Source organism: Protopterus annectens, chromosome 14.part0, assembly GCF_019279795.1.
Source record: "Protopterus annectens isolate FY-2018-M chromosome 14.part0, PAN1.0, whole genome shotgun sequence".
Taxonomy (NCBI): Eukaryota; Metazoa; Chordata; order Ceratodontiformes; family Protopteridae; genus Protopterus; species Protopterus annectens.
This window is the reverse complement of record NC_056748.1, coordinates 817264749-817286885: the sequence shown is the minus strand read 5'-3', so window position 1 is coordinate 817286885 and position 22137 is coordinate 817264749. Positions and strand designations below refer to the sequence as shown.

Here is a 22137-nt window from a genome sequence, read left to right as displayed (position 1 = left end):
CGTCCGGAACGGACGACTCATCCTGCTTGGACCTTAACGATTTTTCCTTGCGCTTCTTAGCAGAAGCGGGCGTCAGAGGATCCGACGGCATATTGTAATTACACCGCTTACCAAAGACAAGCCTAGCGCAATCTAACCTACGTTTAATGGTGCGCTTATTAAACCTAGCACAAAAGCGACACCCGACTACGTTGTGCTCAGGCCCCAAACAAGGAATACAGAGAGAGTGGTAATCCCTATGCGGTATCTGTTTCCCACAAGAAATACAATTATTCACTTTTTCTGACATCCGGAATTAACTGAGGCAAGAAAAAACAAAAATATTCCCCAACGGGGTACTTAGCCCAACTTGGTTTCAGTCTGAAACTCGAAATACGAAAATTTCAGAACGCCGAACGGTGCTTGCAAACGCTGCTTCTGCTTCGGACCATGCGGCAAAAAAGACTGGGGATATGACGTCGGTCATGCGCTTTAATACCAGGATGCACTGACGTCAGATCTGAGCGCCCATGACCGACGCCAGCCTAATACTTTGGTATTCGGGCCGACCGAGGACAGCGGACTACCCACAGGTTATGACTGCAGCAATGTGAGATGAAGAACATCTAAATTCTTGGGGCGATACAATTCCATACTTACAATGGGACAGCACAATATGCACTGCAATGTGGAATTAAATAAGAGTTCAACATCATACAGTAACTGAAGCTTCATTAGTAAGTCCATGCTTCTACAACTGTCTCTGTGCATTACGAACCTAGCAAAACAGCCAAGTGAGATGGTGTACAAGCACTGCTCTAGGATCACTACTGCCCACAGGATCTTTTATCCCACTCAGCAGAAGCAGTTTGCTTCCTCTAACACGGCCACGGGAGTGTGTGAATTCAGTGAGGTGTTTGGAAACCTGACATGAATCATGCCAATGGTTCTCCTAAACTCAAACAATCCATTCATTCTTCCATCTGGGTAAAAGCCCCCAATCTATTTGTTCCCTGGTAGATATGAGAATCTCTTGCTAGGGAGCAGGACAGTAAGCAGATCCTGTGGACTATCCTATCTCCACCCCTTTGGCAGTTTTTCAGACTCCAAGATTACTGCCCTCTGGAAGTACATGCAAGCTTCCACTCATGCACCACCTACTGTTCAAGCAGCACAGTACTTGTAATGCAAGCATGTTGGCCTCAACGTGCTGCCAGCAATAAATCTGCAGTCTTCGTGCGTTGCCTATACAATGAGCCAGGCAACCTCCTTCTCTCCAGAATTGTTAAGCCAACATCATACACTCACTCCCAACCTCCCTGCCAAATCCCTCCACTGCCCATTAACTGGTCAAACATGGCTTGTCTATGGAGTAGTCAAGGCTTTCTCTGTATCACTAGGCCAGTTTCCTGTAGTGAGACCTTTAGGAGACTGACTTATGCTGTGCTAGGGGAAAGGGTCAAGAATGTCAGACGTCAGGCAGCAAACTGATGCAGCAAACAAGCTCCAGAAATGGGTAAGGAATACAGTATTCAGACCTATGGAAAAGGTTGTCGGGAACAGACAAGTTAAAAAAGAACAGAAGCCCAATGTGGCTAGAAAGTAACATGAAGCTAGGAAACAGGACAAGGCAAAGTTTCCAAGAGGTAGAAAATAGGTAACGTGGATACAGAGAAAACACAATACAGCCTAAAAAGAAGGGCAACAAAGTAATTTGTTGATGCATGGGTGTATGTTTGTTAAATGGGGTACTGAATTAAACCAATATGAAGCCATTTTAGCCACACTCCAGGAGTTACAGTAAAACTAATTCAGTAATATAGTAGTGAGACAACAAGAACAGTAACAAAGCTTGCAACTCTAAATACAACTCAATGTAAAACAAAATACAAAAATAGAGAAAAAGAAATGCACAGCATTTACATATTCACAAGGCAGCAAAGGTATCAAAAGCTAAGATTAGTTTTACTGCATGTTGATTTTATGTAGTGGTTAATTAGTTGTTAAAGGTTTATGGGATAGTAGGTGTTGGGGATTCAAAAGGGGTCATTAGATGGGTACGGCAGTAAAAGTGAACAAAGAATTGGCACAAATGATCAAAAGTGGAAAGAAGAGCATTTTACACATACAACAGAAAGAAGGAAGGGAGCAGTAGGCTTTGCTAGACTAAGCAAAGAGGGCGATCAGAGAACCGTGGAGATAATAATGGTGTCCATACTGGGAGGGAGAAATGACAGAATAAGGAGAAATTACAGATTTCTGAGGTCTCTGTGACTCTGTCTCAACACTGGAACATCAGGACTTTTGCTTTTACACACCCTAGTGACAGCAAAGGGCTCCTCACAAGCTCAAGCTCCTCCTTACATATAATCCTTGCTGCTGCTTCTCCAGATCAAGTCAGCCCATCATCAGTAGTACAACTACGTATCTCACAAAAGAAAGAAATCTTAATGGTAAGTCCTGTCACAGATCCTGCAATGAGACACAATTTGGAGGGGGGGAGACATGTATGTGTTTCCAGTGTCTGGACAGCAAGCAGAGAAATTTAACATTGTGGTAGGTGCATAATTTAGATATTTGTAAGATCCTGTCCAGACACTGGAACATCAGGACAGAATTCCCCACTAACATAGATGTCTTACCCAACAAACATTTAAAAAAAGTCACACCAAAACAGCCCTTGTTCTGTAAATGGAGTTGACTGTCATGAGTAAAAAAAAAAAAAAAAAAAAAGTATGTAATGAAGACCAGACAGCTACTGCTGGTATCTCATAAATTAGAAGGTCACTCAAAAAGGCCATGGACAAAGCTTAAACTCCAACAGAGTCAGCCTTTCAGCCTTTGCTGAAACAGTAAGTAGTTTGCCTTTTGATAAGCAGCCTAATTAAATATAGTCAAAGATTCACTTTGCCAAGGTAATATTAATTATCACTTGACCCAGTATGGATGGCGAGAAAATGACAAACAGCTGTTCATATTTCCTGAAAGTCTACATATAATCCAAGTAAAACCTTGGTTGCCTGTGAACATCCAAACATGCCAAATACTCTTCTTTATTAGCATACTTACAAAAAGCACAGACAAACAGATGCATTGATTTAGATTGTTTGAGTTGCTACCATAGGCAAAGAAGACAGCTTTTGTCCTAAGCAATACCTGTTTAAAGTAAAACACGCATGTTTAGAGTAAAACAAGCACAAGAAAAGTATAACGGGCATGGAAAAAGATTAAACGAGGAAAACGAAAATAATAAGGGCAAAATGGGCACATTAAGCATAAATAAAGCAAGGTGACTGCATGTTTTTGGCAAAGTACTGTGTTTTGGCATAAGTACTATTTTGCACTGTACTCAGGGCATAAAATGAAGTTATGTACTCACCGTAACATTCCATCTGAGTAGTTGTACTTCACTTGTATTGGATCCGTCACGGCCACATTTCCAGCATCTGATCCGAGCTCCAAGTTCCTCCCCTTAACCATAATGCCCCCTGTCTCCTTCCTCCCTTCAGATCGAGTTTGCTGCCAAAAAACAAAACACATACACAACCTAAAATTACCTTGCCACAACTGGTAACCCAACAATCCTGAGCCCAAGTATGATTAAGGACATTCCTGATGTAACCATCTCCACATATGGTCGGTATCACAGTGACAAGGTAAGGGGAAGGAGGGGGGGGGGGCAGTTGAAGACAAATGAAGTACAACTACTCAAATGGAACGTTATGGTGAGTACATAATTTCTTTACCTGAAGTAGCTGACTTTATTTAGTCTTCAGCCAGTGGGACACAGTCCCCAGCTACCAAACACCTGGGTGGCCTTCATGGAAGGATATTCCGGAGCACCTCGGAGCCAAAGGATGCCCTGTTCCTGGACACAGTATTCAATCTGTAATGTGAAATAAAGGTATGAGATGAAGACCAAGTAGCTGCAGAACAGATATCATCCAGTAAAACCCTGGACCAGAAGGCAGCTGAAGAAGCCACTGACCTAGTTGAATGCGCCTCTACCTGCCCCAGAGGGAAAATTCCTTTAACAGAGTAGGCTCGAATAATACATTGTGAAGTCCAGCGAGCAATTGCTACTTTGGAAATTGGTTTACCTAAGAAAGGTTTGGAATAAGAAAGAAATAACTGATCTGATTTACGAAAGGTTTTCGTCCTATGTAAGTAAAATCTCAATTGTCTATGCACATCCAGTAGATGCAATTTGTATTCCCCCTTGTTTTGAAAATTAGGGAAAAAAAACTAGAAGATTGATTGTCTGATTGATATTTGCTTCTGACCCAGATTTAGGAAGAAATGACGGGTTGGTACGCAAGGACACTATCTTTGTAAAAGATCATATAAGGGTCCTTCATGGGTAAGGCCTGAAGTTCCAACACCCTCTTGGCAGAGGTAATGGCGACCAAAAACGCAGTCTTTCAAGATAAAATTTGTAAATCTACAGACGTTGTGGGTTTGAAAAAGGGGGGGGGGCTAAGGCCTGAAGTACCAAAGTAAGGTCCCACTGGGGTGTAGGATCCTTCCCTGGAGATCTAAGAAGAAAGGTACCTTTAAGAAAGGTCTTACAAAGTTTAGAAGAAGCCAAGGATGACATGTTTTCCCCCACATGAAAGTTGGAAATAGCTGCCAACTGGATTTTGACTGTGAAGGAACTAGTACCCTGCTGAAAAATTCCCGCCAAAAATTCTAAAACTGCAGACACAGGAGCAGTGAAAGGGTCTAATGCAAACTGTGAAGCCCATATGGAAAAACTTTTCCACTTGCTACGAAAAACCTTTCTAGTGGAAGATTTGTGAGCTGCCACCAGAATAGTCTTAACTGGGGATGATAAACCTGGAGTCTTAACAGTCACGGGAACTGGAGCAGCCAAGCAGTGAGCTTCAGACTGTCCAGGTCTGGGTGAGGAATCCCTGAGGGATGGGAAATAAGACCCGGAACTGGATCCAATGTCCAAGGTGGAACTACTATGTGAGACGATAGGAAGGGAAACTAAACTTGGCGAGGCCAAAATGGGGCGATGAGGATCACAGTGCTACCCAGCCTACAAGCTTTCTGGAGAAACTTCAAAATGAGGGGAAGTGGGAGATAAGCATACAGAAGACCGGGAGGTCAAGCATGGACCAGTGTGTCTCTGGGGGCCTCCCCCTGGGGGGTTCAGAGGGAAGAACTCGCTGCATTTCGCACTGGAAGGAGATGCAAAAAGATCGCAGCAAGGATGACCCCACTTCAGAACGATCTGTTCCGCCACCAAAGGATTCAGAGACCACTCATAAGCTATCAGAATAGACGTGCTGAGCCTGTCCACAAGAATGTTGGACCGTCCCAGGATGTGCATTGCCACCAGAAAATGTCCGGTAGAGATCGTCCAGTCCCACACTCTCATGGCTTTGCGACATAAAATCTAGTTCCCCCGTTTGTTGATGTATCAGACCACTGATATATTGTCTGTCTGAATTGCAATTGTCCCTAGAGGGAGATGGGCATGAAGGGCCTGCAACGAAAGGAGGACAGCCTTCATCTCTAGGACATTAATATGCAAGCTGGTCTCGGTTGGGGACTATGTGCCTTGGACAGTCCTTCCCAAACAATCCCCCCCACCTTAGCTGGGAGGGGTCCGTGGTCACCGTGGTTTTGGGAAAGGACAGAATAAAAGGGTGCCCCCCCCCCGATTAGATAGGGGGACTGAATCCACCACCAAAGAGAGTCCCAACATACTCGGGAGATCCGAACTGGATATGACAATGGCAGACATAACAGGGACCATTGAACAGCAAGCGTCCACTGGAAAATCCGCATGTGAAGGCACGCTAAGGGTAATAGGTTGATTGTGGCCACCACAGACCCCAACACCCTTGGTACTGTTTCTGCTGTCGGAACTTGGGCTTGAAGAATGTACAGGACATGCAATTTGAGACTATATATCCTGTCTAGGGTGAGGAAAACTTTCATTTGGATTGTGTCCAACTGAGCTCCAATGAAGTCTAAGATCTGAACCGGGGCCAGTGATGGCTTGTTGAGATTATGGTGATGCTCAGACTTTTCACTAGCAAGAGAAAACAGTCCCTGGCTTGGCAAAGTAGATGCCTGGAAGGGGCAGCGAAAAGCCAATCATCCAAGTAAGGGAAGACCTGCATACCCTGAAGCCACAGGTGAGCCACTACTACTGCCATAACCTTGATGAACACCCTGGGGGCTGTGGTGAGACCAAAGGGAAGGGCTCTGAACTGATAACAATTGGCTCCTAACCAGAAGTGGAGAAACCGCCAGTCGCGCCTGTCCATCTTGATATGATAGTAACCATCCTGGCGGTCGACTGAGCACATCCAATCTTTCACCTGCACAAAGGACTGGATAGATTGAAGGGTGATCATCTGGAATTTCGCCATGGCTACTGACAGGATCAAGGTGGAAAGATCCAGAATGGGTCTTAGGTCCCCCGTTTTCTTTGGTACTAAAAAGAACCTGGAATAAATGCCTGACGCGGACTGGTCTCGGGGGACAGGCTGGATGACTCATTTTCCTAGCAGCTTTTCTATTTCTATAGCTGCATCCTCCATTTGTGTGGGTGGAACGTCCGGGAGGTGCTTCGGTGGTTGTGGTGATTCACTGAATGGGATGGAATATCCTCTGGATATAATCTGCAACACCCAATGATCTGTGGTTATGGACTCCCATGCCGCTGAGTGACGGGACAGTCGACCCCCGACTGCCTCCAGAGATGAGCAGTCGGGCGGCCCTTCAGGGCTGTTGCCCGGGTTTGTCCGAGAAAGGTTCTTGGGACCCGAAGTTTCTTGGACCCCCTCTACCCCTAGGGCGGCGTCTATCATAACCCCCTCTGCCTCTGGGGGAAGGAGAGTCCTGAGTGTCCCAGGAAAATGCCTGAGACTTTCGGAACCACGTCTTCTTCATCCCTCACTGATTCCTTGAGAAGGATCTCTGAGGGAAGGAGAAGCGGATCCCGACTGCAGACAGTGTCTTCCCATCCTTCTCACTCTGGACCAATGTCTCTTTGACTGACTTCCCAAAAAGGGAAGAACCATCATAAGGGGTGTTTGTAAAGGACGCCTTTGAAGGGTTCTGAGAATTGACAAAGCCAGAGCCAGGAGTGGCGCCTAATGGGAACGCCAATAACAGCCACCCTAGTGGCTCCCTCAGTGGCATGGGAGAGAAGACACATGGACATATTTGCCACAGACTTGACAGTGGTCATCAGAGCAGATAATGTCTCCCCCCGCCAACATGGACTCCTGGGGTCGTCACAGCGATCTCCTTGACCAAGTCTCGCTGCAGTCAAATGACGTGTGCCATGTAGTTCAGCTCCCTTACAGAGAAGGTCATTGAAGTACACACCCGCTTCCCAAAACAGTCCATCGCCCTTGACTCTCAGTCAGGAGGATGAACCGTAGAGCTCTCCTGCAAGAGCTCTTTCTTGGTGGTGGCGGCTGCCACAACCATAGCATCCACGGGGGATCCTTTGTTCCAGTAAGCCCTGTCTGAGGGTGGATAAGTACTTTGTCCGGGTGCTTAGGGACAGGCTCCACGGTGTCCAGTTCCTTCCATGCCCGAGATGTTATGAGATCCACCAAAGGATCCGCTGGAGGGGACACCCAAGAGCTAGATGGGCCTGTGTTGAATGGCTCCAGGAACACTGATTCGTCTGAGGTTGTTTTTTTGGACAGACCATCCCCCCTCTGGCGAAGGAGTTCCATGATGTCTCCAAAGGAGATGTCCTCGGGGGGTGACCTTGGAAAGCCTTCCCCTTCTTTCAAATCAGAGTATTCGGTAAGGGACTCAGGTGGGGAGTCCAGTTACCTCCTTTTACATGTTCATTTGCGAGGAACCTCCTCAGTGGGACTTTCTGGGGAGGACTCGCAAGCCTCCTGCTGCTCCCTTGGGGGAGCTTCCTGAGGCAAAATGGGCACAGGCTGTCAGAACACTACCCAACTTTTGAAAATAATATCTGATTTGCAGTTGGATTCGAACTGGTTATTATATACCTTAGATGTAACACCTTTATATACCAATACACCTCATTGTTTCAGGTCTTGAAGCATTAAATATTGGCTGGATAAAGATGACATAATATCCTCCAGAATTTAACACCTTACTGATATGTATGGCCGAACATGTTCTGACCAAAAATTTTTTTTTTACTTCCAGGGGGAATGTTATTGGCAAGTACAAGGAACGGCTATGGGAGCTTCCTTTGTTCCCATATATGCTGACATATCTATGGAATTTTTGGAAGATCAGTTAATTTATGATAGTCCACATAATATTTTGATGGGGGAACTAGACATCTGGAAAAGACATCTTGATGACTGTTAGATGATACGGCAAGCAGATGAAACATATTTATTGGAATTTACTCAGTATCTTAATGATAACAAATGGGGTATAGAGTTTACACTTAATTGGAATTTCCAACAAATAAACTTCTTAGATGTTACCATTACTAGAAATTCGGACAATACCTTAAGTTCAGAAGTTTTATGAAAATACCCCCAATATAATAATTTATTATTTGCAACTAGTTTTCATCCACGTCATATCATCGAGAATATACCAAAGGCACAATTTTTACGTGTCATACATATTTGTTCTACCCAAAATAGATACTATTATTATAAGTCAGATCTGATTCATAGATTTCAAGTTAAGGGCTATCAATACAATAACATTATTTCTGCCAGTAACGGGGATTCGGCATAAAATAGATCTGAATTATTGGAATACCATGACAGATCTGACAGTGGAACTGATGCTATTAGATTTGTCACAACATATGGTAGAAATATCAATGTAGTCAGGGACATTATGAACGGTAATTGGAATATTTTATTAGCTAATGATGAACTCTCTAAGGTTCTTAAACCTAAATGCCAATTTTCTTACCGTGGGGGGGGGGGGTCCCTTGGGTCATACTTCAACCATTATGAGTATGGCAACAGTACCCAACATCTGGATCACAACTCACATTAACTAAGGATAGATTGGTTGATTCCTTTCCTTGAAGCCATTGTTCATTTTGCAAGTTTATGCTTAAATCTAAACAGTTTTCAAGCAAGAACACAAGTTTATGATATTAAATTTTTTGCTAACTATGGGACAAACTGGTTAGTTTATTTAGCAACTTGTTCTTGCTCGTTTTATATAGGTCAAACCTCCCGCCCATTACAGATATGCATGTCTGAGCATTTTAGTGATATTTGAAATAAATGGGCATCTAGTGCTTTATATACACATGTTGTCGCACACAGTTCAGCTAGATTTACCTTTATGGTAATTGACAAGATTTAGAGGGATAGAATGAATAAGTTAGTATGGCATGGCTTATTAAATAAAAAAGAAAGAAGTTGGATTATAAAGCTGGGTGGACTTTTTTCTCCAGGTCTTAATGACCAATTACAGATAAGCTTAGGGAATTGATGCTATTAGCACATGTCTTGCATTGTGAAAATTAATTAAGGTATAAATTGTTGCACTTATTTGTGAATTTCTCAGCGAGGAAGGCAGGTTTGCCAAAATCGGTTTGATTTTGTTAGTGTGTCCAAAATAAAATATTGGGATATTTACTCATTTATTGCTGGCCTCTTTTTGCATTTGAATTCTGATATTTTGGCCATTTGCACCATCCGTACTTGCGAGGGCTGTTTTGAAATACTGTTTGTATTTCTCGACAGGGGAGTCAGAGCAGAGACTCCAGGAGCCGAGATACCAATGGAAGTACTGCGCTCCGAAAGGGTTGGACCCGACAGCAATCTCTCGGATCCAACCTTGAGACTATGGCTCCAAGAGCTCAGATCCGACATGCTCAAGGCAATGGCCAGCGTCGAGGTAGAAGGTACCATTGGTGCCAACCCCCTCGACTCCAAGGGTCCTTGGGTCCAGGGTCTCCAAAACCTCAGGTTGGATCAGAAAAAGCGTTATCAGCGTAAAAAAGGACTACGAGCTCCCCCCTCCAGAGGGAGAGGGTACTGGTAAGACCTCGAAATGGATTTGGGTGTGGATAAATCTCATCATCTTCCCCCTTCTCCGCTTCACTGAGGCTACACGTGGAATGGGAGGACGACGCCACAGAAACTGGCTGAGAATGTCTGTGACTGGGGGACCTAACCGGCAACCTGGCCTGCGATTCCTCCGGCTCAGGGGAGAACCTTGGGGATTGAAGCCGGGCATATCCGGGCCTAGTAGGAGTTCTAACTTTGACTGGTGGGCCAGCCAGGGCCAAGCGGTCTGGAGACCACTTCCGTGGCTTGCCTTGCTTGCTCTTCTCCCCTTTCCCGAACCTCTTGGTGGGAGTTTGAGTCCCTGAGGCCGGGGAAGAGGAAGAAGATGCAGCTGCTGTCCCTGAAGAGGGGGGCACAGGGACTACAGTCCCAAAGATGGTAAGTAGTCCTTTTAAGATGAATTTGTCCCTCCTGCTCTTCAGTGTTCTTGGGTTGAACCCAGCACAGACAGGTGCGTTGTGCCCAGGCACACCACACAGAGTGTGGCCATCAGCCTGGGAAAGCTTATGGCCACACTCTGTGGACTTCCTGAATCCTAATTTAGGGAATTCAGACATCCCTAAATAGGTCAGGCACACACCCACGCAAAAAGAGATAGGTTGAGGGAAATGAGAGAGAGAGAAGCTTTTTTTTTTTTTACCGACGACTGTCACTGGGAGGGAAAGGATAGAAGTGAGAGAAGGAAACTAAGAAAGATAGAGAAAAGAGTCAAAACGATCAAAAAATTAGAACTTACATTACCCACTATACGCCTACAGCTCGGACCACGCTGCTTGCTTTTCCAACGGCAAACGAGATCTAAAGGGAGGAAAGAGACAGGGTGCATTATGGGTAAGGGGAGGAGCTTGGTGCTCAGCTCAGATGCTGGAAATGCGGCTATGCCAGATCTGACATGGATCCATAACCCACAGGTTGAAGACCAAATGAAGTCAACTACTTCAGATCTAGAGTTATAAGTATCTCAAAGTGTGTAAAAGTGCTTACAGTTTATTCCAAAGAGTTTGTGTGCAAGGTGCAACTATTTTGTGAAGTACAGTCAAAATACAGCCATTTTGAAAGGTTTCTTGTGCTGGGTGTGTCTACTCACAAAATGCCATAATTACAGGGTGTTTCTTGCACTGTAAAGAGTTATTTAGCAAAGTACCGCCATTTTGGGAAAGTTTCAGTGTGCTGTGTACTGGTTGTTTGCACAGTGCAGTTATTTTGAAATGTTTCTTACGATGATAAATGCCCTTTACAGCACAGTGACTTCAACAGCACTACAGTGCCCGAAAGACTTATTTTGCAAAGTTCAGTTATTCAGAGGCTTGTTGTGCTATTGGGCATGGTTACAAATACTGGCATATGTATCTGTGTGTGAGTTCTTGCATACCTGCAAAAGCCTTCACTGGTATGTGTTAATATGGCAGACGGATTTCAGAAACCATCACCATTGGTATTTGATCAGAATATTGGAGAGAACTGGAGAATATTTCAGCAACAGTATGATATTTTTATACAAGCAGCTTATTCTGATAAAGATGGAAGCACCAGGGCATTCATTTTGCTAAACCTAGCTGGGTCAGAAGCCATTGAAAGGAAGCGTTCATTTGTGTATGCATTAGCAGTATATAAGAGAGAGAAGGTGGAAACCATCATATTGTTGTACAGGCTGAATCAAGGGAAGACACCAAGTGTTTGACGTACAAATTCAGGGAAATATGCAACGCCCACACAAATATTACATTAGTGAGGGGTTTGTTTTACACAAGAGATCAAAAACCAGGGGAAACTTTTGCAGCTTATAGGTTCATAGGTGGGTACTAGGCTAAGTGCAAATTCAGGGAAATATGCAACGCCCACACAAATATTACATTAGTGAGGGGTTTGTTTTACACAAGAGATCAAAAACCAGGGGAAACCTTTGCAGCTTATAGGTTCATGGGGGGTACTGGGCTATCGGCCCAAGGCCTAAGTAAGTCTAGCCAACAAGGTTCCCTGGCTTAAGCCACCCAAGAAAGTTATTTTCTTGTGCTGTGCCCCTGTCGAGCAGAGCCACAGAAGTGATCCCCGGGGTGTAATTCTTATTTCCCATCCACTCATCAAGATTTTTCTTGAAGAGTGCTAATGGGGAACTTTGCTTGACATAGATGGGTAGCTTGTTCCAGAGTATGGGAAGCCTCTGGGACAGGAATCTATCCCTACAGCATGTCCTGTTTATTGTGGTGACAAGGTTTAGGTCCCTACAGGATGTAACTCGGAGGGATTGGGATTTCTTTAGGTGTAGCATGTCCAGCAGCTCTAGGTTTGACACAGCTTTATATGTTAGGCAGAGATCACCTTGGAGTAGGTGACATGCTAAGGAGTAAAGCTGGAGTTTTTTGAGATGGTCAGTGTAGGGCATCTGTTTGAGGCCAGTAATCCTCTTTGTGAGGTACTTCTGTGGCCTTTCCAGCTGCTGCAGATGTCTTGTGAGGTACATTCCAATGGGCATTGTACTCTATTATGGGTCTAATGAGTGTCGAGTAGAAGGGAACAATGACCTCTTTTACCTGAATGAGAACCCTTTTGTTATGAGGTGTGCCACGTAGAAGGATTTCCTGAGTACTGTGGCGCTGTGATTATCAAAGGAGAGACTACTGTCCACCTGGGTCCCAAGGTCTCTTATCAGACATTCGGCGTTAAGTAGACTGACGCCTATGTGGTATTTCATGGGTACAGAGTTTTTACCAAAGGGGATGACAATGCAATGTTTTTGGCATTGAGCTTGAGGCCATGGCTCTGACACCAGGCATCTGTCTCAGTGAGGCCCTTCTGTAGGATGTCCACATCATTTGGGGGCTCAACTATGGCTCCTAGTTTGCAGTCATTTACGAACTTCATTAGCCAAAGGCCTTCTGTGTTAGCCTGTACTTCAGAAAAGTAGATACCAAACAGGAGAGGTCCCAGGACTGAACCCTGTGGTACTCCACTTGTCACTGGTTTGAAGTCAGATTTGGAGGTATATAACTAACCTGAGAAACAAAGCTAAAACATGTCTGTTTGGTAACTTAAAAGATCAGTTGATAAAGTACAGGCTTGTGTGTGGTATTAATAGTGCTGCAGTGAGAAAGATTTTGCTTTGTGACAGTGATTTAACCCTGAGCAAAGCTAATGAGATTTGTCAAATCCATGAAGTTACAGAAAGGCACAGAAGTATACTTGCAAGTGATAAGAGCATGGTTTCAGCAGGCTCCACGTGGCTAGCAGAAGCAGGCCTAAGCACATAGCACCTGCCACCCCTGCAGGCTACCCAGGTAAAAACCCATAGTTTTCCAGCAAGTTCTAAGAAAAGGACATGCTCAGTGCAGTACAAGGTTGAGTCAGCAAAACCCAAATCCAGCTTTATTGTTAACTGTCATAATTGTGGTGTCAATCATGACTCTAAAAGAGAAAAATGCTTAGCATTTGGTCAGCAATGCCACAAGTCTAAAAAATTGAACCATTCTCAAAGTTTTGCAAATCAAGTAAACCTTATACAGTTATAAAGAATGGTTACTTAAAAAATCAAGTTTATTATATACAGAGCTGCAATTATACTTTCTACGTAGATGATGTATCAGTAATTGGTGAAAACACTGATGCAGTAAATTTGTTGGGAAAGAATGAAGTGTTTTGTACTGTCCAGATCAATGTTAAATGCACCAAGCTTAAAGTAAACACTGGCTCAAAGTGTAATGTTATGTCAGCAGACACATTTGCTAAGGTAAGAACTAACGAACAACTCAGTGTGGCTAGCTGTGCAAAACTTGTCGCTTATGAAGGTGAAGACATTCAAACCAAAGACTTGGTAGTCCTTTCATGTTAATTGGCTAGGAACTGTTACAGCTTGACATTCTATGTGGTCCAAATACCTGTGCAGTCATTGTTGGGTCTTAGAGACAGTTTGAGAATGAAGTTGCTTTCTTTTACCAAAGAAGTTCATCCTGCAAGCACATACTCTAGTTCCAATTTTACTGAAGCTATTTTCTCAGAGTATGCTGATGTTTTCGATGACAAGTTAGGCAAACTTCCAGTTGTGTATTCTATGAAGACCAGCAAGAAAAGTTTCAATAGTTATGCAGAATAAAGTTAAGGCTCAGTTGGATAAAATGGTGCAGCAAGGTGTAATTTGTCCAGTTACAGAAACAACTGAATGGGTGTCATCCATGGTAGCAGCCCACAAAAAAGGCTCAGACGAAATCAGAATATATATTGATCCAAGAGATTTGAACAACACATTAGAGACCGCATCATCCAAAGCTTACAGTCAAGGAAGGCCAGCCCTAATACCAAATGCCATTGTTTTTTCTATGTTAAATGCAAACAGTTCATTTTGGTAAGTGATGCCTGATTGTAAATCCTAATTGCTGACTATTTTCAGTACCCCATTTGGCAGATATAGATTCCTCAGGATGCCATATGAAATACATTTTGCAAGCGAAGTCTTTCAGTGTGCAATAGAGCAAATTATTTCATTATCCTTATGCCATAACAGTAGATGATTTACTGGATGGAGGCAATGGTGAAGCAGAGCATGATAGAAACCTTTCAGAAAATTCTAGACACAGCCGCGAGGTGAACTTAAAGCTCAATCCTCTGAAGTGTAAATTCAGACTACCAGAAGTTACATATGTAGGTAATTTGCTCACTAGCACTGACTTGCAACCAGACCCATCCAAGCAAGCAGCCATTCTTGAGATGCCAGCACCAGATAATGTTCAGGCTCTACAACGTTTTCTTGGTATGGTCAACTATTTAGGCAAGTTTATACCAGACTTCTGTGAGATGACAGCACCTTTGACAGAACTGACACACAAACATGTTATATGGTCTTGGTTGGAACAGCACCAGACAGCATTTGAAGATCTTAAGCAGAAAACTGGCACCCCACCTACATTAGGATACTGTGATATCAATAATCCAGTAACTTTTTCCTGTGATGCTTCAAAATTTGGTCTTGACGCAGTTATTCTTCAAGAAGGTGTAGACCAGTAGCCTATGCATCTAGAACTCGTACCCAAACTGAAATGCAATATGCTCAAATTGAGAAAGAACTTTTGACAATAGTATTTGCATGTTCACAGTTTCAAGATTATATCTATGGTTGAGCTGTTAAGACTGAAACTGATCACCAACCTCTAGTTACTATTCTAAAGAAACCTATGCATTACGCTCCAGCGAGATTACAAAGAATGATGCTCAAATTGCAAAAGTACAACTTCAAAATGGTCTATACAAAAGGCAAATGTCTTTATCTGGCTGATACCTTATACAACTCACCGAGAAATACAAGAGAACAGCTTCATGCAGAGAATTTTGACTTTGACATCATGGAAGTGTGTAATTTTTCTACCACTAGACTTGATAAGCTGAGAGATCACACAAAGACTGATCCAATTTTGCAAAAGCTCAACCACTACATTAATGTTGGATGGCCATCAATGCAATCTAGTGTACCACCTGAAGTGCAAAGAGATGAGATGTTGATGGAAGATGGCATTATTTTCAAAGGTCCTAAAATTGTTTTCAGTTTGAGGGTTTTCATTAAAGTAAAATGTCTTGAAAAATGATGTCAGTTTCAAATGGAAATCAGAAGAAACAACTGCATAACAGATCAGCCTGCCAGACATTAGTGTGCGCTGGTAAGCCAAAACCTGGAAATACACATAAAAATTGTCTTGTATAACAGACAGGAACAACAGCTTTTTATCATAATGGCTACTCTATCTCTATATTATCTTGAAATGTTAAACAGCCTTACAAGTATATAAGGAAGGTGCACGGAATTATATTAAGAAATGCAAAGTGCAAACAACAATGCTGCATTAGACACACTTGGAAAGAACAAAGCATGTAAAATTGACAAAGTATTTCAGAATGGAAATTCATCAGAATGCCAAGGACAAAGGAAATTGGGAGTAATGATACTAAATGCTTGAGGAGCTCCAATGGTGATAGAAGAGGAAAAAGACAATCGTAAATTTGTGACAGTAAGGGGCTACTGGCAAGGAAGGGGGGATTACACTGGCATGTATTTGTGTTACACCAAAAGCTGCTACTGTGCAGCTTAAGAATATTTTGAAAACTGATCTGCTTTCAGCAGGGAATATTAGTTATTAGCAGGGAACTATAACTTCATTTGCAATAATGAGGATGTATAAGGGGTGCCTAGAAGAGTATAACAAAGGGGGAAGATTTCTGAAAAAAAAAAATATAAAAATGTTTGGTATGGAAGACGTGAATTTAGTAGAAGCAACTCTGACAATATTTACATATTATTCCCCAGGGTACATTAACTGGGATAGACTGGATAGAAATTACACTTCACAAGAGTATGTGCAGTTAATTGAGAGCTTCAACACACCTCCAAAAACTATTTTAGATTATGCACCATTAAAAAAGTACAGTCGTGTACACTTACCATAAATGTAGATGCTCGAGTGTATTCACTGTTGCAGTCATTACATTTGGGTAATCCTGCTGGCAGGTTGCTCTCAGTCAGCCTGAATTCCAAAGTCTTGGGTCCTGCGTCGGCTGTCGTGGCCCCTTCCCTAATGTCAGGTTGTCAGGGATATAAAAGAAGCAGCCAACGCCATTTTCTTTAGTTTTTCTTGTCCCAGATGTCATGTGCCCCCTAAAAGGGTAGCCAAAATTTATATGTAAATATAAAATTACATGCAGCAATATAAACTTTACCTTCATCCACAAGCAAATACACCACATAGGTTCCATCAGAAGAAAAGGAGGGATGGCGGGTGGGTAACCTGGACTGCAACAGTGAATACACTCGAACAACTACATTTATGGTAAGTGTACACAACTGTACTATGTCCTTCATGTTTCACTGTTGCAGTCGTTACATTTGGGTAGATTCCCAAAGCTATGGTTGGGAGGCTGGAACTAAACAGCGTTAGGAGCGGCTATGAGACCCTACAAGACTGCAGTGGCAAAGCCTGCCCTGGATTTAGAGTAGAGTGGCAGATGATAGTGCTTTGTAAAGGTGTGCACTGAACTCCAAGTAGCTGCCTCTAAAATGTCCTTGCTTGGTACTCCCCTGAGAAAGGCTGCTGAAGTGGCTGCAGCTCTGGTGGAATGTGGCCTAATGCCCTTAGGCACTGGCTTGCCATGGTATATGTAGCAGAAACGAATGCAGTGACCTATCCATTTTGAAATAGTCTGCTTTGAGATAGCCTTTCCTTGTGATCCTGCAGCATATCCCACTAGTAATTGCTCTGTCTTTCTGAAAACTTTGGTTTTGTCCAAGTAGAATCTAAGCTGTCTGTGTACGTCCAAAGACTGCAGAATTCTTTCCCCCTTGTTCTGTGGATTTGGATAAAAAGTTGGCAGATGAATGGTTTGGTTAAGAGTCACACTGGACACCACTTTAGGCATAAATGTTGGGTTTGTCCTCAGTGAGACCCTGTCCGGATAAAAAAATGATAAAAGGTTCCACAGCCATGAGTGCCTGTAGCTCTGAAACTCGTCCTGCAGAAGTTATTGCTAGGAGCAGAGCTGTTTTCCAAGATAAAAACTTTATATCAGCAGTAGCAGCTGGTAAAAAAGGAGGCAGGGTGAGTTTTTCCAAGACATAGTTGAGGTCCCATGCAGGCATTGGTGATCTCCTTGGAGGCCTTACATTTTTGGCTCCTCTGAGGTACTGTTTTAATAAGGGATGAGAAAAGACTGGTGGCTCTGTATTGTAATGAGCCGAAATGGCAGAGGCATGAATTTTAATAGATGAGAAAGATAGGCCTTTGTCCAGCATCTCAGTTAAGTATTGTAAAATCTGAGGAATATTTGGTACAGCTGTATCTCTGTTCCTTGTGTCTGGTTCCAAGCACAGAATCTCTTCCATTTTCCAGCATAAGATTTTCTAGTACTAGGCCTTCTGGCTTCCAAAATGACATCCATCACAGCTTTGCTGAGAGGTGTGTTTTGTATGGCTACATTATCCGCCATGCTGCCAGGTTTAAAGTCCTGAGTTGGCTGTGCAGGATCTGATTGTTTTGCTGGAACAGTAGATGCGGTACTTGAGGTAAGGTTCATGCTGGGCATTGAGACAAGCTCCTTAATACTGGCTACCAGTGCTGGCGGGGCCAGTCTGGTGCAATCAGTATAATCCTTGGCTTCTCTTGTCTGACCTTTAGGAATACCTCTGGGAGGAGAGGCAGAGGGGGAAAGGCATATACTGATAGGTTTTTCCAGCTGAAGGATAGGGCGTCCACTTTCCATGCTTGTCTGTGATAAATCCTTGTGCAGAATCTCTTTAGTTGGTAGTTGTGAGGGGAAGCAAATAGATCTATGTCCGGGCATCCCCATTTCCTTGTTATCATGCTGAAAACTTGTGGATCCAGCTGCCACTCGTGGGGATCCATGAGGTTTCTGCTTAGTTCGTCTGCCAGAGTATTTTTCCTTCATGGCAAGAATTGTGCCTGCAAATGTACTTGGTAAGTTAATGCCGTGTACCACAAAGTCATGGCTAGTCTGCAAAGGGGGTAAGAATGTGTGCCCCCCTGCTTGTTTATATACCACATGATCGTGGTGTTGTCTGTCTTTATCAGTAGTTGTCCTTGATGAAGCAGGCCCTTGAAGGCTGTCAGGGCATTTTGAACAGCTAGCATCTCTTTTTGATTGATATGTAGATGCATTTGGTTTGAGGTCCATGTTCCCTGAATGCATCTTCCTGCCATGTGGGCCCCCCAAGGCATAATTTGATGCATCCGTTGTTAGTGTCTGCCTGGCTGGGGGTAATATGAATGGCTGTCCCTTGTTTTGGTGACAAGCCTTTGCCCACCATCGAAACTCCTGTTGCAGGCAGGGAATGAGAGTAATTATAGTTTCCAGGCTGTGGCAATGTTCAGTCCAAACACATTTTAGGTACCATTGAAATTTTCTCATATGCAGTCTTGCATATGGAATGAGTAGGATGCAGGGTGCCATGAAGCCCAAAGCCTGCAGAATCTTTCTTGCAGATAACTGGGCCTTTGTTGCTAACATTTTGAAATAGGTAGTCAGTTGCCGTTGTTTGTATGGCGTGAGATAAGCCATCTGGGCAGTTGTATTTAAGCTTGCACCCAGGAATATTATCTCTTGAGAGGGTACTAGTTTGATTTCTTTTCGTTGACTGTGTACCCTAGGCATGTTAGAAGTGTTTTCACAAACGCCAGATGCTGTTGAAGGATGTCCTTGTTCTCTGCTTGAATGAGACAGTCGTGCAAGTAATGATATATTTGTATTCCTCTTAGTCTGCAGAATGCAATTACTGGTGCCAGGCACTTTGTAAAGACCCTGAGCGCAGTAGATAAGCCAAAGGGCAGTGCAGAGAATTGGTAATGCATTGAGCCAGCCTTGAATCTGAAGTATCTTCTGCATATTTGTCTGACTGGGACATGCAGGTATGCCTCTTTTATGTCTAAAGTTACAAGCCAAGCGTTCTTGCCCAGCATGGGCAGATGCTGCTGCAAAGTCAACATTTTGAATTTTGCTATATCCAGGAATGTGTTCAGAATCGATAGGTCCAGTATTGGTCTCCAGGCCTTGTCCTTTCTGGGTATCGGGAACAGTCTTGAGTAAAATCCTTGTCCCCGCTCTTGCTCTGGCACTTGTTGAATGGCCCTTATGTCCATGAGGGATTATACTTGTTTTTGTGCCTCTGCCAATTGATTTTTTGGCAGATCTGGCCAGCCGTTTGCCTTTGGCAGGGTATGGAAATGGAACTTGTAGCCCTGTGACACGATATTTAGTACCCACTTGTCCTGGGTTATTATATGCCAATTTTGAGAAAAAAGTGCTAATTTCCCCCTAAGGGTGCTGCCAGAAAATAAGTGCTTGGTGCCAGCAGGGGGAAGTCATTGGGACTGTTTCCTGTAAGGTTGTGATTTGTCTTCTCTACTTTTGGAGGTAGAAGCACCCCATTGCTTTGACCTGTATGAACCTTGGCCTGGGATCTGCCTCTAGGGCGTCTGGGTCTGCCCCTTTGAGGTCTGTCTGACACAGGAAAGGACCAATTCTTTGTTGGCCAGTGTCTACTAAACCTAGGCGGCTGTACTTGTAATAAATCTTTGACAGTTTGCATAGATTTAGCCTTGTCCTTCATTTTCTTTAACACCTCTTCTGCCTTAACACCAAACAAAGTATCATGATGGAAAGGTGCATCTAATAACATGATCAGGCAGATTTTGTTCCTTTAACCAAGCATGCCTTCTTATTACAGAACCTCTAACTGTGGCCCTGCAGGAGGCCTCTAAAGAATCAAAACCACATTGCAAAGTATGCTTTCCAACTTGTTCAGCTGCATGCAATATATCCTGCATTTCCTTGTTTTCTGCACATTCAGAGATTAACATTTTCTCTTTAAGCAATGCCATGACATGTTGCTGATATTTGAGCATATGAAACTGACAGTTTAAGGCCCTTATAGCCAAGGTAGCAGATGTGTAAACATTTTTTCCCCATCTATCCAGTGCCCTAGAATCCCTGTCAGCAGGGGTAGGGTTTTTTTGCAGCAGAAGCCTTAACTCCCTTGAGACCCTGAGAAATAGTTTCTGGGTCTGCAGCAGGGTTTTTAAAAAGGAATTTATGTGAGTCAGGAACCCTGTAATATCTGGCAGGCTTAACAGGAGCTGGAGGCAAGGAGTCAGGGGTAAGGCTAGACTCCGAAAACACATCATCTACAATGTCTAACATAGCAGGGATGGCTAGTGGTTTGTGCTGAGGTAGTAACAAGAAATCCCTGAGCCTCTTTTTAGATTCTGAAAAATCTTGGCTCTCCCAGTGGAAATGCTCCCTCATGGTGTGTAAGGTTTCCCCAAAGGAATAGTCCTCAGGAGGAGAAGCTGAAGGAATGGATTCTTCAGCATCAGAATCCTCATAGGGGGGAAAAGAATATTCCTGATCAGATGAAATGGAAACCTGATCTGAAGGTTCATAGTCAGTCTCTTGCCTAGGCCTCTTATCAGGAGGGGGATGGGAACCCCTGATCAAGGTAATCAAGTTTTTGGCCATTTTGAGCATCTGTTTTTTGGGCATGGAGACCTGTCCATGTGGCTCTTGAGTTTGCTTCTTTGCCTTTGAAGGAGCTTTACTCTTTGCCTTTGAAGTCGGTTTAATGTATAGATGTTTGGGTCTGAATACACCCTCAGAAGCCAGTGCCTGCTCAGCAGCTCTGGACCCATCTGAAGGATTAGCGTCCGAGGCTTCAATACCTTGAGTTTCCAGCAGCATGGCCCGGTAGCGGCCTGCGACTCTAAAGTAGCGGTCTTCAGGAGCTGCGAAAGCGCCTCACTGAGAACCAGCGAACCGGCGACTGGCTTTGAAGCTTCGTTGTCGGTTTTGGGCCTCGGGTGTCTTTCTTTTTCTTTGCATTTTTTTGTGAACTCTGGTAGTCGGATGGCTTCCCGACGACATTTCTGGATAATTAAACCTGCGTCCAAAGTAGTTCAAAGTAAAATCATACCGACGCTTAATAGTGCGTTGGTTAAATCTAGCACAAAACCGACAACCCAGAAAGTTATGATCGGGGCCTAGGCAAGGAATACAGTAAGAATGAAAGTCCTTATGAGGTATTTGCTTCCCACAAGAAATACAATTATTAATTTTTTCTGACATCAGTTCTGCAGCAAGAAAAAAGTTTCCCCAACGGGGTACTTAGCTTTATAGAAGACTTCGGATCTGAAATTCAAACTCGAAAATCTCAGGAGTCGGCCAACCAGCACTTGCGAACTGCTTCTGCTTCGGGCACCACGCGGCAAGAAAGACTGAAGAAAATGGTGTCGGCTGCTTCTTTTATACCCCTGACGACCTGACGTCAGGGAAGGGGCGACGACAGCCAATGCAGGACCCAAGACTTTGGAATTCCGGCTGACTTAGGGCAACCTGCCACCAGGATTATCCAAATGTAATGACTGCAACAGTGAAACACGAAGAACATCTAAAATAAAAATCCAGGGTAATGAAGTAAAAATGAGACACTGGCTCTTTCTCAGCTGTTAAGAGAAGAATTTTAAGGAATGGGTAGTAGAAATTATTAGAGAGCTATTAGTGAAGATAGAAATTTCTTCAGAAGGGAAATTAAATTTAAAAAAGGGCTAAAAATAAAACAGAGATATATGGTTAAATAGTAACAGAAATTATTTGTAGGAGTGAC

At 43.5% G+C, this 22137-nt stretch overlaps 1 protein-coding gene across 2 annotated transcripts in view; it reads right to left on the bottom strand.

Annotated features, from left to right (window-relative positions):
* Positions 1 to 22137, bottom strand: part of NT5C2 (5'-nucleotidase, cytosolic II) — a 2665542-nt gene that overhangs the window by 2509240 nt on the left and 134165 nt on the right. The window contains exon 1 of one of the 2 annotated variants that reach the window (XM_044056571.1): positions 3359 to 3471. The exons of the other annotated variant lie outside the window; for it this stretch is intronic. The gene's annotated coding sequence lies outside the window, so the exon portion shown is untranslated. Of the gene's footprint in view, positions 1 to 3358; positions 3472 to 22137 lie in introns of those variants that run through there. 2 annotated transcript variants of the gene reach the window in all.